The following is a 12,064-nucleotide window of genomic DNA, read 5'->3' as shown; positions in this document are numbered from 1 at the left end:
CGGCTCCCAGCTCTGGGCTCGGTAGCCGAGGGGCCGGCGCTCAGTCGGTGCCCGGCCGTGCCCCGGGCGCTATCACACTGACCTCGGGGCAGAGACCCTGGGGGCCCGTGGCCCCCAGCCCCGGGTTTGGCTCCTGTGCATGGAGGAGCCCTGGGCTGACGCGCTGCTGGCCCTGCGCCTCCCGAGGGCACGGCTGGCACAAGCGGTTCGGCTCACCTCGTACAGTGCCAGCATTTCCATGGGTGCCATTTTAATTTGGGGTGTTTTGCGAAAAGAAAATGTTTGGGTCTTATGTTCGTGAAGAAAATGCCCCAAATGCTATATAGGCAGCGTAGAGGTGAAATCCAACCAGTTGTTAAACCCTTGGGGAAGGATACGAGGAGCACTGGGGAAAGCGGAGGTGTGACCTTCCCCCTTCCTCACCGGTGCAGTGGGGTAAGAACTCAGTGAACTGAGCACACCATCCCGGTAGGGTGCTCTCCGGTAAAACGGTGTGACGGATATATTCGAATTTACACTGGGGACATGGCTGTAGTCTGCTCCAAGAAGTTAATTGCAGTGACTCATCTGGGTAGAGTTGATCTCCTTGGCAGAGCAGTGCTTCTGTCACTCTCTGAGACACCAGGCAAGCAAAATGCACTCCTTCAATTCAGCGGATGCTCTGCTGCTGACTTAGTCAAAATCTGGTCTTTCTCCCTAGAGCAGTAGATGGCACCAGGACTGAATTGTCCTTATGCTTTGTACCTCATCATCAGCGTTTAAATTTGTTCATCTAAAATGACCAATAGAAAAGCTAACTTTAACCTGCTTCATCCTGTCATCCTAAAGTATTTAAAGATCCACAGATAATTTAAGGATTTTTTTTCTAATGAAGATATAAAATTCACAAAGCAAATAATAGTAATTTTATATGCTCTCAAGATAAAACAGCTGATGGCACAGCTTGCACCCAAGTCTGTAAATTGCCGAGATATTCCAAGAATTTGATCTAACCTTAAAATTCAATAGAGCTTGACTGAATTATTTGCAGACATTTCACTGAAGTAGAAAACGTCATGGACTCTAAGGAAAATGAAATACAGAGATTTCTCTAGGCAATTTCTGACCATATTTGGTATGACCCTGGAGGTTTTACTTTAGTAGGAACTTCCATTAAAAGTATTTGAGCATTCTACATGAAAACAATGAAGTACTTTAATAAAGCTATCATAAGCTACAGTTTCCCAGGCTAGTACTATGGATTTTTAGTTTTTTTTCTTACAAGTGGGACTTTATTGTCTCACTCCCAGATTGAGAAAAGTACCGGGTGACACCTCTGCTCCCATTTCAAAGGGTATCTGTGCAGGCGCACTGTGTATACAGGACAATATTCAGCATGCAAAGGCTGTAGTTCAGAGTTTTACTTTGCTTTGTTCTCCTTAATGACATCTTCAGATATTCCTCACAGGGAGATGAGTATGCAAAAGACAGTCAAGGCTAAGGCATGGCATCTTATTATCTGTGTCAAAGTACATCTAACTCTTTCCCCAGGCAGCATACACTCTTATCTTTCCAGATCAAATATACTCTGTCTGCCTCTTGAATCATGTTTACAAACCATGACTGTAGCTGGATTAGAGCAGCACCCTTACGTGTTGCCAGTTCTGACCTTTTTATTAGTAAGAATTTAGGATATTAGGATTATTTCTATTAGAGATCAAAGTAAGGATAAAGCATGAGAACCTTCCAACTTCTGGACTGTGCTTTGCTACGTGCTTTCAGGCTGTGGTTTCACAGGTAGCTGAGCTGTAGGATGGCTCCATTCCTCCAAATGGAAATCTTGCCTCATCTCTTCCTTCTCTTGTACTTCATCATCCACCTCAGGTCACTCTTCATACATGCCTTCTTTCACCAGCTGTTCCACCCCGTGCCTGTGCTAGATGTATGACCCACGCATACCTACATTTTTCTGCATTAGTTTTCTGCTGAGTTGGTGAGTTACATCAGTTCAGAGAGATGTAAGGACCAACACCACATGGACATTGGGCCAGCGAGACAGACTAAGGAGGAAAGGGGAAGTGGAGAGGAAGGCATCCCCACTTCTGCATAGATCCAGGTAGTAAATCAGCCCATCACATCTCTCAAAACTACAGCGTTGTTTTTTCCCAGGCAAGTAGGTTTATATGCAGGTGACTTTCTCATTCTGTCTCATGTTTCTGCCCCTTTTCTTTCACATACAAATCTTTGTTTCCTTCAGTCCCCTGCCTCATTCATGTGTTGGATAACGGAACCCCTCCCAGGAACAGATGACCTACACTGTTTAGATCTGTCTGTGTCCTTGGGCACATGTTTTCCATTGTTTCAGCTGACACTAAAAAGGGGGCAACTCATTGATTCCATGATTACCCTGAGTGGAAAATGGCTATTATATCTATCAGGACTGGAAGCTGCTTTCTCTTTCTGATGTCCCTCATAAAATGTCAAAAGGCTTCAAGCGGTACCTCTGCTTACCCATCTACAATTCAAAATCAGCCTACTTGCTGTCTCTTACACGAGGGTTATTAATTTCTAATGCCTGTACTAGACATCTGTAGATTCAAACATGTAAAACTGGGGGGGTGGTGTTAAATATTGATATTGTCTGCCAACAAAGGACACTGTTTTGATGTGAAGAAAATGTAGTTGTTTAATTCAAAATTTCTTTTATAAAGCTTTTAAATGCAACTGAAAGTGGAAAGTTCTGTGTCATGTCATGGTATTTTTTAATCGTTTCTGCTACTCCTTGCTTCTTGTTAACTGCCTAACATTGTGATATGGTATGTCTTACTTTTCCCTCAACCACTCTTAGCAATTTTATGTCTCTCTCTCTCTCTGTATCCATTTATCTATCTCTGTCTAAATATGCATATCATTCTCATTTCTTGGGGGAGGGAGGAGACAAGCAGAAGTTGATCCTGTGACAGACATTTATTCAGCTTGCTTTCTTAGCCAGAAGTTCAAATCCATTTGCAATTTCAAGGCTTTTCACACCGTGGCTGGCTCTTCCACTCTGCCTTATTCTCCCTTCCAGCTCCCCGTCTTCTCTGCACAGCCCCTTCAGCTTCATCTCAGAGAAGTCTCATCTACCAGATACTTACCCAAATGGCTCACAATAAATGTGCTGTCATAGTGTCCCTTTTGTGCAATCCCTGCATTAATTCACAAGGACTTGTACTTAATCCTAGATGCATTAGAACCCAGGTAAGACTGGGTTCTAATACAGTTTTATTTGTAAAATTCCAGTGACAAAATGGCAATGGAATTTTTATCAGCAAAAAGAGGGTGGGCTTTTTTTCATTTCTTAATGTGTCTATATAGGAATTCTTTTCCAGACTCTTTGTTTTTTGTTAGATGGGAGAATATGGCCACAGCAGCATTTTTTTAGCTTTGTCACGAAGTAAATCTGCTACCACCCGCAAGTCTACCTTTTCTTTAACAGCTCAAAACAAAAAGAACAACCTAAATTCCTGAAGGCTAAAGCAGAAAGGAAAAGATGGCACTTACTATTTTAAACAGAATAGGATAAGAAAGAGAACATACCAAAAGCCACATGAGCAAGTCTGTTTCTCAGCCTCTATATTCTTCTAAATATGCCAGAGCCTGCTGAAGTTGGCAAACCAAATGGTGCATAAATCTTTGCCATTCTTTAGTTTGCAGATGATTTGGATTGGAGAGTGTTGGTGTTTTCACAGAATTTTGGACCCGACATTTATAGCCGAATCTCCAATTTTTATTAATCTCTAGGCAATACTGTAATCTGAATCCTAGAAATAACATAATTTTCACAATCTGTCTAAAATGCAGCCACCACAACAAAGCATGAAATAAGCCTGACAAATCTATTTCAACTTAGCTTGTGCCTCCCGGCACCTCAATCATCCCTGCTGTGAATAAAGCCCTTTAGAGTGAGTAAGCTGTACCACAGCAATGAATTATGCTTTAATCCAGCAAGCTGCTTTGCATGGCCGGCTTCTGCACCCACGTGGAGCCCTGGGGTCCACCAAGATGCAGCAGCTTGCCTGACTGCATCTGCAGTTTGTCTGGTGTGAAATTGCCATATGCAATATGCAGAAATGTCCCTGTGTGTACAGTACCCAATTGCATGTTCTTAATTTCAAAGAATTGTTTGCAACATGAACCAGAACCTCCCTTGTTTGAAGGTAGTGGAAGGGCTCTTATGCTCTTCCCTTGAAGCTGATCCTTTCAGTCTTAACTGGTGTCATATATTAAATGCCAGACTGCAGACAAGAAGCCTTCATATGAATTTATCAACACTTTATTTGCTCATTAAGCGTCATGATTTGGCCAGCACTGAAGAAAACTCAAATTAAAGACCATTGCTGCCCTAGGGACTTTATAATCTAAATCAGATACAGGAAGAAAAGATTCTCAGGGAAGCTAAGGACATGGAATAACTTTGAAGACTTCACTCTCTTTTCCCTTAAGCTCTTTTCCTCCTCTCATTTCTGTTTGCAGAAATCAAAATAGTGTGCAAGCCTTTGTCCTCTAGTATTCTAGCAGCTGCTTCCTTCTCCTTACCAGCCCAGCAAATGCTATTTCCCCCTTTTTAATACATTAAATACATGCTGCAAATCTCTTTTGTCTTTTAGGCTTTATTGAGCTGATCCTATTGCTCCTATTGCTCCTTTTAGCTTTGTCCATTAGCACACAAGACTTCCAAAACTGTTGGGTGCATGTCAATGATCTACCCTAGGACACCAGCTTTAGGAAATGAAAGACAAATCCAGCTTGGTCCATTGCAGTGTATCCTAGAAGACAATGTCATAGTCTCAAATTTCTGTTTAGGCCTTGGGGATCTTTTTGTACCTGTCTTTTTGTCTCCTTTTCTGCTGCATCAGACGCAAATCTCCTCGCTTGGCCTTCCAGGCCTCCCCCAGCTGGCACGTGGCCCTGTCCATATTGGCTGTTAGTTCTTGTGGTAGGTCCTACACTTCACTACGGGTGCAAACCTTTCTTTTCTTTGACCTTGGCTCACCCATACAAGGAAGGAGCTGTCTTGTCCATCAAAGCCCATAGCACTGCTAAAACTGTGTGTTCACAGCCCAACAAAGGAGCCATATCTGTGGCGAGTGGGTCACTACAGATTTGCAAAGTTGCCCTTGTCTCATACTTCCCAGCCACATCACCGGAATGTCACCTACTTGCATTTAATGCTATATAGCATTGCTCTCCCTTGGGCAAACAGTAGCTTTAGAGGAGAGAAGATGAGGCTACACCCAGAGCCTCAAGTCTGCTGGAGGGACTCACACACTGTGAGAGCCTACTGCTACTGTTCCTCTGCAGTCCCAGGACTCAGGATACAGCTTCCTGTGCATGGATGTGCAGGTAAAACGACAGCTCTGCTGAGGAGAAGTGATAGGCTGCTCACCTGACTAGTCTGATCCTGTCATTGCTCTGCACTAGTTTTCATCCCTTTCTCTGCATTTGCTGTATATCATTAAGTTCCCCTGGGTTTTGTGGACCTGTGGTTGTCTTTTCATGGACCCTGTGGAAGTGTGAGCATGCACACAGTACTTTTTGACACCAGCTAACTCGTCCTAGGAACTCCTGTAGTACAAATCATTCTGATAGCATCCTTGCTATTCATTTGAAGTAAGCAGTGGGGTGGAATGTCAGTGGTGTGGGGTTGGAACAAAATTCTCATTTACCAATTTTGTCAAAAATTCTATTAGCCAAGGTCTTTTTTAATTTGGTTTTGGGGTTTTGTTGGGTTTTGGTTTGGGTTAGGATTTTTGTTCCCTCCAGCTTTTGTTGGCCTTGATGGTTTTCAAATCTCTTCTGTGTTTGCCAGCATTCTGCAAAGAAGGGAAGAAGTGACTTTTCCAGCCTCATGATGTAAGACTAATTCTACCTTGCAACTGGTGGTTTTTAGGATAAACTACTGCAAAGCTGCGTAAGTTGCACACTGCAAAACATGAACAGCTCTGTCCTGTTTAAACAGGTTTTGAAGTGGTTGGCTCTTGATGCTGCTCAGAAAACAATAAACCATGGCTTGTGTCGGAGGGTTAATTTGTCTGCTGGCTGCTCTGCCACATCTCAGAAAAACTTCCCAAGTAGCAGGATTCATAGGCTGTACCCAGATGTGCCTGCTTAAAACATCACCTGGTATCTTCAGGAGGAGTTTCATGTTACACCAAATTTTGGACAACTGCATCTATCTGTTACAGTGACAGCCTCGTTGCTCTCTATGAGTTAGGCCCTGGTTTATCCCTGTGTGATCAGGGATAAACTGGATCCAAGAGCAAAATTCTGCTTTTTTTATTACTACCTTTGCTTGGTGGATGAGCTCTCATTGGGTCAGCTCTGAGCCTCTCCCTGCTCAGCTGCACTATCCCTGGAGTTGCCTTCAGGGAAGAAGCCAGAGCTGGCTGGTGGGGGAGGAAGGGGAAAGAGCAGTGGAAGGGTTCCTGGCAGGCAGCAGCCACAGTCACATCACTTGGATGTAATACAAAACCTCATTCTTATTGCAGCTGACATCCTCAGCCTGGCAATGAAGATGCTGGGGGTGTGTGTGGGTGGGTGGGTGGGGGTGTGTGTGTGTGTGCAAAAATGGCCCTGATGCTTGGATCTCTGGGTACAGCAGTTTGGGGGTATTGTGTTTGTTTCTTCTGGCAGGAGAATGCTCTTAACAGAGGACGGGATCCACCACTTGTCCCATGGCAGTAATCAGAGGTGTCTTTACTTCTGCATTTGAGATAAGTTTTTAAGATGTTTGGATGTTACTTTTCTACTCAGTTTACAAACTTGTAAAATACCTCACCGCATTTTATATATATTTTAAAAGCAACTATAAGTTTGATAAGATCACATGGCTTAATATTACCAAGGAAAGATTTCCCCAGGATGCTCAGCATTAGGGAGGTTTCCTTCATGATATTGTAATTATAGTAAAGCAGAGCAATAAGCATACTTCCCCAGACTACGACTCATTCACATCACGCAGCCCAGACTTTTCAGTATTCCTCACAATTTCAAGAAGAAAAAAAAAAAAAGAGAAGAGAGAAGAGAAAAAAATATTTAAAACCATGGGTTATAAAGACAGAAGAATTTGGAGTAGGCTGCAGCGTACTGCTTGTTAAGTTATCCTTGGGCCAAAGAGAGATATCTGACAGTAATTTAAACCTGTTTTAAAATTTCCTTCAGGAAAATTTTGTAAAGGACCACCTTCTCAAATCCTGAATGGATTTGAGAAAATATGTTTACTCCCCAGAAAGCCTCAAGTTTGCTTTATTATAGAGACAAAAAATTAAATAACATCCAATCTCTCTCCAACACATTTCTCTTCAGGATTGTTTAAAACTACAGAGCTAACAAATCAAGTTTCCTTTATATTTTTGACGCTGATTAGTGGGGTAATGATATGATTACAAGGATGAGAACTGAAAGAAACGAAAGACATATTTCTTAGTTTCTCAGGAAAATCTCCTCTATCTGCCATAACACATCACTGATGGTACCAGCACAGGGTAGAACAAGCTGTGGCAAGGTGACCACCTACCTGTGCAGGGTGGCTCAGGCTCTGCCCTGGGGAGATAAATTGTGCAGGAAAGATAAAGGTAATAGTAATTTATAAGGAATAATCAAGACTCAAGGAGAAAAAAAAAAAAAATCTGGGTTCCTGCCTATGACTTTGTTCTGCAGCTATTGAAGTCAAGAGGAATATTCCCATTGACTGAAGATGTGCAATTATGAGTCTTGACTGCCTTAGAGGTAAATCATCCATCTTCACTCTGCTAAAAAAGGAGTTTACAATCCCCTTTCAGTATTAATAAAATGTATATACCAAGAAACATCTGGCCATTTCTGGAAGCAACAATGAAAAATACAGTTTTTTGCAGAAATTGCGTCACTCAAGTGACTGACAAGAAGACATCATCAGTCAAAGTTTTTACATAAAAATATGTAAAATATGTAAAAACATATGTATCTTGCCAGCAAATCAGTTAGTTTTCCTTCAGTCTTCAATAATGCATAGCTCAAGAATCATATTTCTAAATAATGATTATTCTGCCCCTTCTGAATAGAAAGCATTTAAAAATAGGTTAAAAGTAGTATATTTTATGAACAATAGATTATTTACATAGATTTCTAATGGAAAAACCAAATATTTATTAATAATATATTAAATAATATTTTAATAATTTAATATTTGTGGTGAAATCTGAGATTACTTGTATATTAATGAATATCCCTACCATCATGCAGCTTGTCACAGAAGCCACAACAATCCTAATATGAAAACCATGGGTCATTTTCAGTGCCTTTTCCCAAGTAAGATTGCCATTTGCTTTCAGTAAATAATTGCCTGAGTAAAGACAATAGGAGCAGGTCTCATATTTGAAAAACAAGAGCAAACACAACTAAATAAGATCCAGGAATGACAGAAGAGCCAAAAATAAATATCCAGAGAAAAAAGAGCAAGAGGAATAGACAGTTTAATGAGACTGGGAGTGTAGAGATTAAGACAATTTTCATGCTAGTTTTAGATCCAAATTAAGAAGAAGGTGATAAGTATTTTATAAAAAAATTGTGTAGGCATGTTTTGTTATATCATTCTTTTCTCAGTATATACGGGGGCTATCAGCTTGTTTTAGTTTAGGAGACCTAAAGAGATGTCTTTCAGCCTGAAAACATCTTTGAATAACTCACATTATCATATTTGCTAGACTGTGTTTTTTCCTCTGTTTTGTACAAGTCACAGGCTGAGTTTGTGAGCACTAAAGTCAGTCAGGTGTCTGACTCTAAAGCAATAACTTCTGAACGCAGTTTCTGCTTATTTCTCAAGTTTCAGGGTGTGTGCTTGGTACAAGTAGGAAGAACTGTCTTGATTTTAGAAAATATTTAATAATGAAGGAGGAACAAAAAAATAAGAGGATAGTAGACCTTTTCCTTATGTTTATCAGAACTACAGTCCCAGGCACTTTTCTAAATGTATAGTGAACCAAAAATCCATTAACACCTTCCTAGATAACACTACCCATCCATCCTCTTTCTTTGTTCTGTCAACACAGCTGGGACACATCCCTACTTTGAATAATTTCTCTCTCAGACAGAAATAAAACCTCGTAATACTAGTGGGGAATGAATGTGAACCCAGCCATGGAACTAGGGAGGGGAGTGGAGGGAGCCTGAATTGTAAAGGAACAAAACCAGCATCAAGTCCTTAGTGCAGACAGAAAGGGCATAAAGTCCTTAGCATAAGGATATTGGGTTCAACTAACCTAAGAGTGGGACAAATGAGCGGAAGACAAAATCCTTGCACTGGTTAAGAGGGTTGGTGGCAAGGGAAAATTATATGGGCAGAGAGCATTTGGCATGTGAAAAGAATTGAGATCCTGGCAGAAAAATTGGGGTGCATGTGTGCATGCACACTGGTGTGCATGTCTCAAGGTGGGAGAGTTTACAGTATATTTTCAGTGGGGAGCTGCTGAAGAGAGACACTGAGCCACCAGCAGACTAGTAAAATATTGACCACATGGTGCCTTAGGTATGAAACAGAGGCTTGAGGGAACTCTGGAACAGGAGGTGTCACACAGGGGGGTGTTTTGTATATACTGTGAAAGGTGACTTTAAAAGGAAAAAATCTTAAGATTCACAGTGAGGCAAGACAAATGAGGATTCCAGTTAAGCTGGGTGTTCAGGAATCAGTTCCTCTGGAGTCCCTTTGCATAAATTCTCCCACACTGCCTTAAGGAAACTGGAGACAGGAACCTGCTGTCCTCAAAGGACTCTTCAACCACTGGGGTGGAAAAAGTTGCCAGGCAGGCTCTCATGTGGGAATGCTAACCCTTGACACTTGTACAGCCACCACAAATGTACACTTGCCTCCTGGCTGTCCACCTCCTCTGGGGAGCTGTGTGTCACTTTGGAGAGGGGTGACTGAGGATATGCTCTGCTAGGGCAGCACATCCTCATGGCCTGGACAGCAATTTTTTAATGAGTAATGGCAAGTTATGTTCAGTCTGTCCAGCACTTTGGGAGTGCCTTCATGCAACAACAGAATGAACAGATGCTGAAGACACAGTCTACAGGGAGCAATTTCTCCTTTCTCCACGAAACTGTGACCCTGCACATAAGGCTTGGCCATCCATACCCTATGTATGTCCCATTTTTCTCTCTCTGGAAATATAGAGGCATTAGTATCTTTCCAAGATTCCTTCACATTATTGTTGCATAACAATTTGTATATTTTCCTAATCTGACACTTTCAGTTTGGGTATATACTTGCACTCTTACTAAAACACATCCAGAACTGCACAGCTTCAGACAGCTTTCTCTCCACCACAGAGCTGCTACCAAACAGCAGCACAGGAACTTTTTTTAACACTGTGGTTATAGCTGACTTCATCTGACAGGTTCATGTCTGCCTCGGGAAGCGCCAGCACTGGAGCAAGACTATGCTCTCAGTATCATCTCAAGCTGTCTATCTTGTGTTTGGGAACAGATACAGGAAAGGCAGGCCTGGCTGGGAATTTGTACTGCCAGTATGTGCTGCAGACAGAGGCTGCCCATTATGGGGTGAAGCAGCAGAAATCCTTGGAAGTGGTAAGTTTGAGTGGCCTATTAGATTGTGGGTATAGCACTTTCATAGACCTAGGGCACCAAAGTCCTCTGTAGGACCCCTTGAGGAAACATACTCTAGTCCCAAAAATTAGTGACAAGTGAAAGAAGTAGTTTTTTGTTCTCCATCCCTTCAGATTTTGCTGCTCTGAGTATAATTTCATACTCAGGCAGGAAGAGTAGGATTACACAAAATATGATAAACCATTAGAAATTGAGAAGAGCAATTAGGATCAATCAGTGCATCCATTTTTAGAAACCTGGAACAATGGACACAGGACACCTGTGTGCTGTGCGCTAAACAGACAGAGGACACAAGGTCTTTACCTCTCGGGACTGAGCAGTTAAGTTTAAAATCAAAGACAACAGACCAAAACAGACAAATCAAGACAGGACAACAACTCGGGCATCCTGACAGACCTGCATGGCAGCTCCTCACTGTTGCCAGCTCTTTTCCAAAAAGGATAGTTTTGAGGAGTGTAATGAAGTACTTGAGGGACAGTGTGTAATGACAAGCTTACTGATGTTTATGGATAAAGCCTTCCTGTGAGAGAGATGAGGGAGGTAGGAAGTCTGGGCTACCACATTAGCAGATTCAGTGCAGACATGGCTGTGTAGAACACTTGAACTGGCTTTTTGTTGGCCTAATTTGTCCAAATGATCAGAAAAGTCATTGGATAGAGAGAAGAGAGAGGAAAGAGAAGGAAGAAAAAACACATCTACTGTGGCATGAGAGCCATGCCATAGGCTGAGTGGAAACATGGCAGCATTTCAAGCACATGCTGCTCCCCACTTTGATGCAATCCTGTTTTCTAAATCTGTGCCTGAGATCAAGGCTGGATGGGAAGAGAGAAGTGGACTTTTGCAGAAATTCAATGTTTTGCCTGTGACCAGGCACATATGTAGCTTTGAATCTGAGTGCCAGTCAACAAAGTGGGATATCTCAGTAGGACGTGTCAGTAAATTCCTCACTGGAACTGCTTTTGCTCAATGCACTTCAAGTTTTGTATGGTGTCCCTTGACTTGATGCTGAGTGCCTCTGTGGTAAATGAAGTGTTTTGCCTGTGCAACCTGGGACATAGCAAATAATAAACAGACTACTTAGAAAAATTACTGACCTTGTTCAGGAAGGCAGGACATTCTGTGCAGTCCTTTTGCAGTATCTCCAGGCAAAAAAGGGACCTGTTTTTGTCCCTTAGCACTTTTTCTTTCAGAGCTGTAAGCCAGCCTTGGCCCACGGCAGTCCCCTTTACTCTCCAGCTGTGAAGTTTGCCTAGGCTTTTCCCACCCAGTTTTCTTGGATGGCACAATTGGCAATCACAAACTTATTGCCCACTCACAAGAAAAGGCAAAGACTGGTCATGGAGGTAAGATGCTTGTGAGCTAGAGGTGATGTGTTAAAGCAGAAAATATGTCTACAAAGCAAATACAGAGTAGCCAGACTTTCTGACTGTCCCAGATAGAT

Source organism: Poecile atricapillus, chromosome 1 (genome assembly GCF_030490865.1).
Source record: "Poecile atricapillus isolate bPoeAtr1 chromosome 1, bPoeAtr1.hap1, whole genome shotgun sequence".
In the NCBI taxonomy this organism is placed as follows: Eukaryota; Metazoa; Chordata; class Aves; order Passeriformes; family Paridae; genus Poecile; species Poecile atricapillus.
This window is presented reverse-complemented; position numbering follows the sequence as displayed.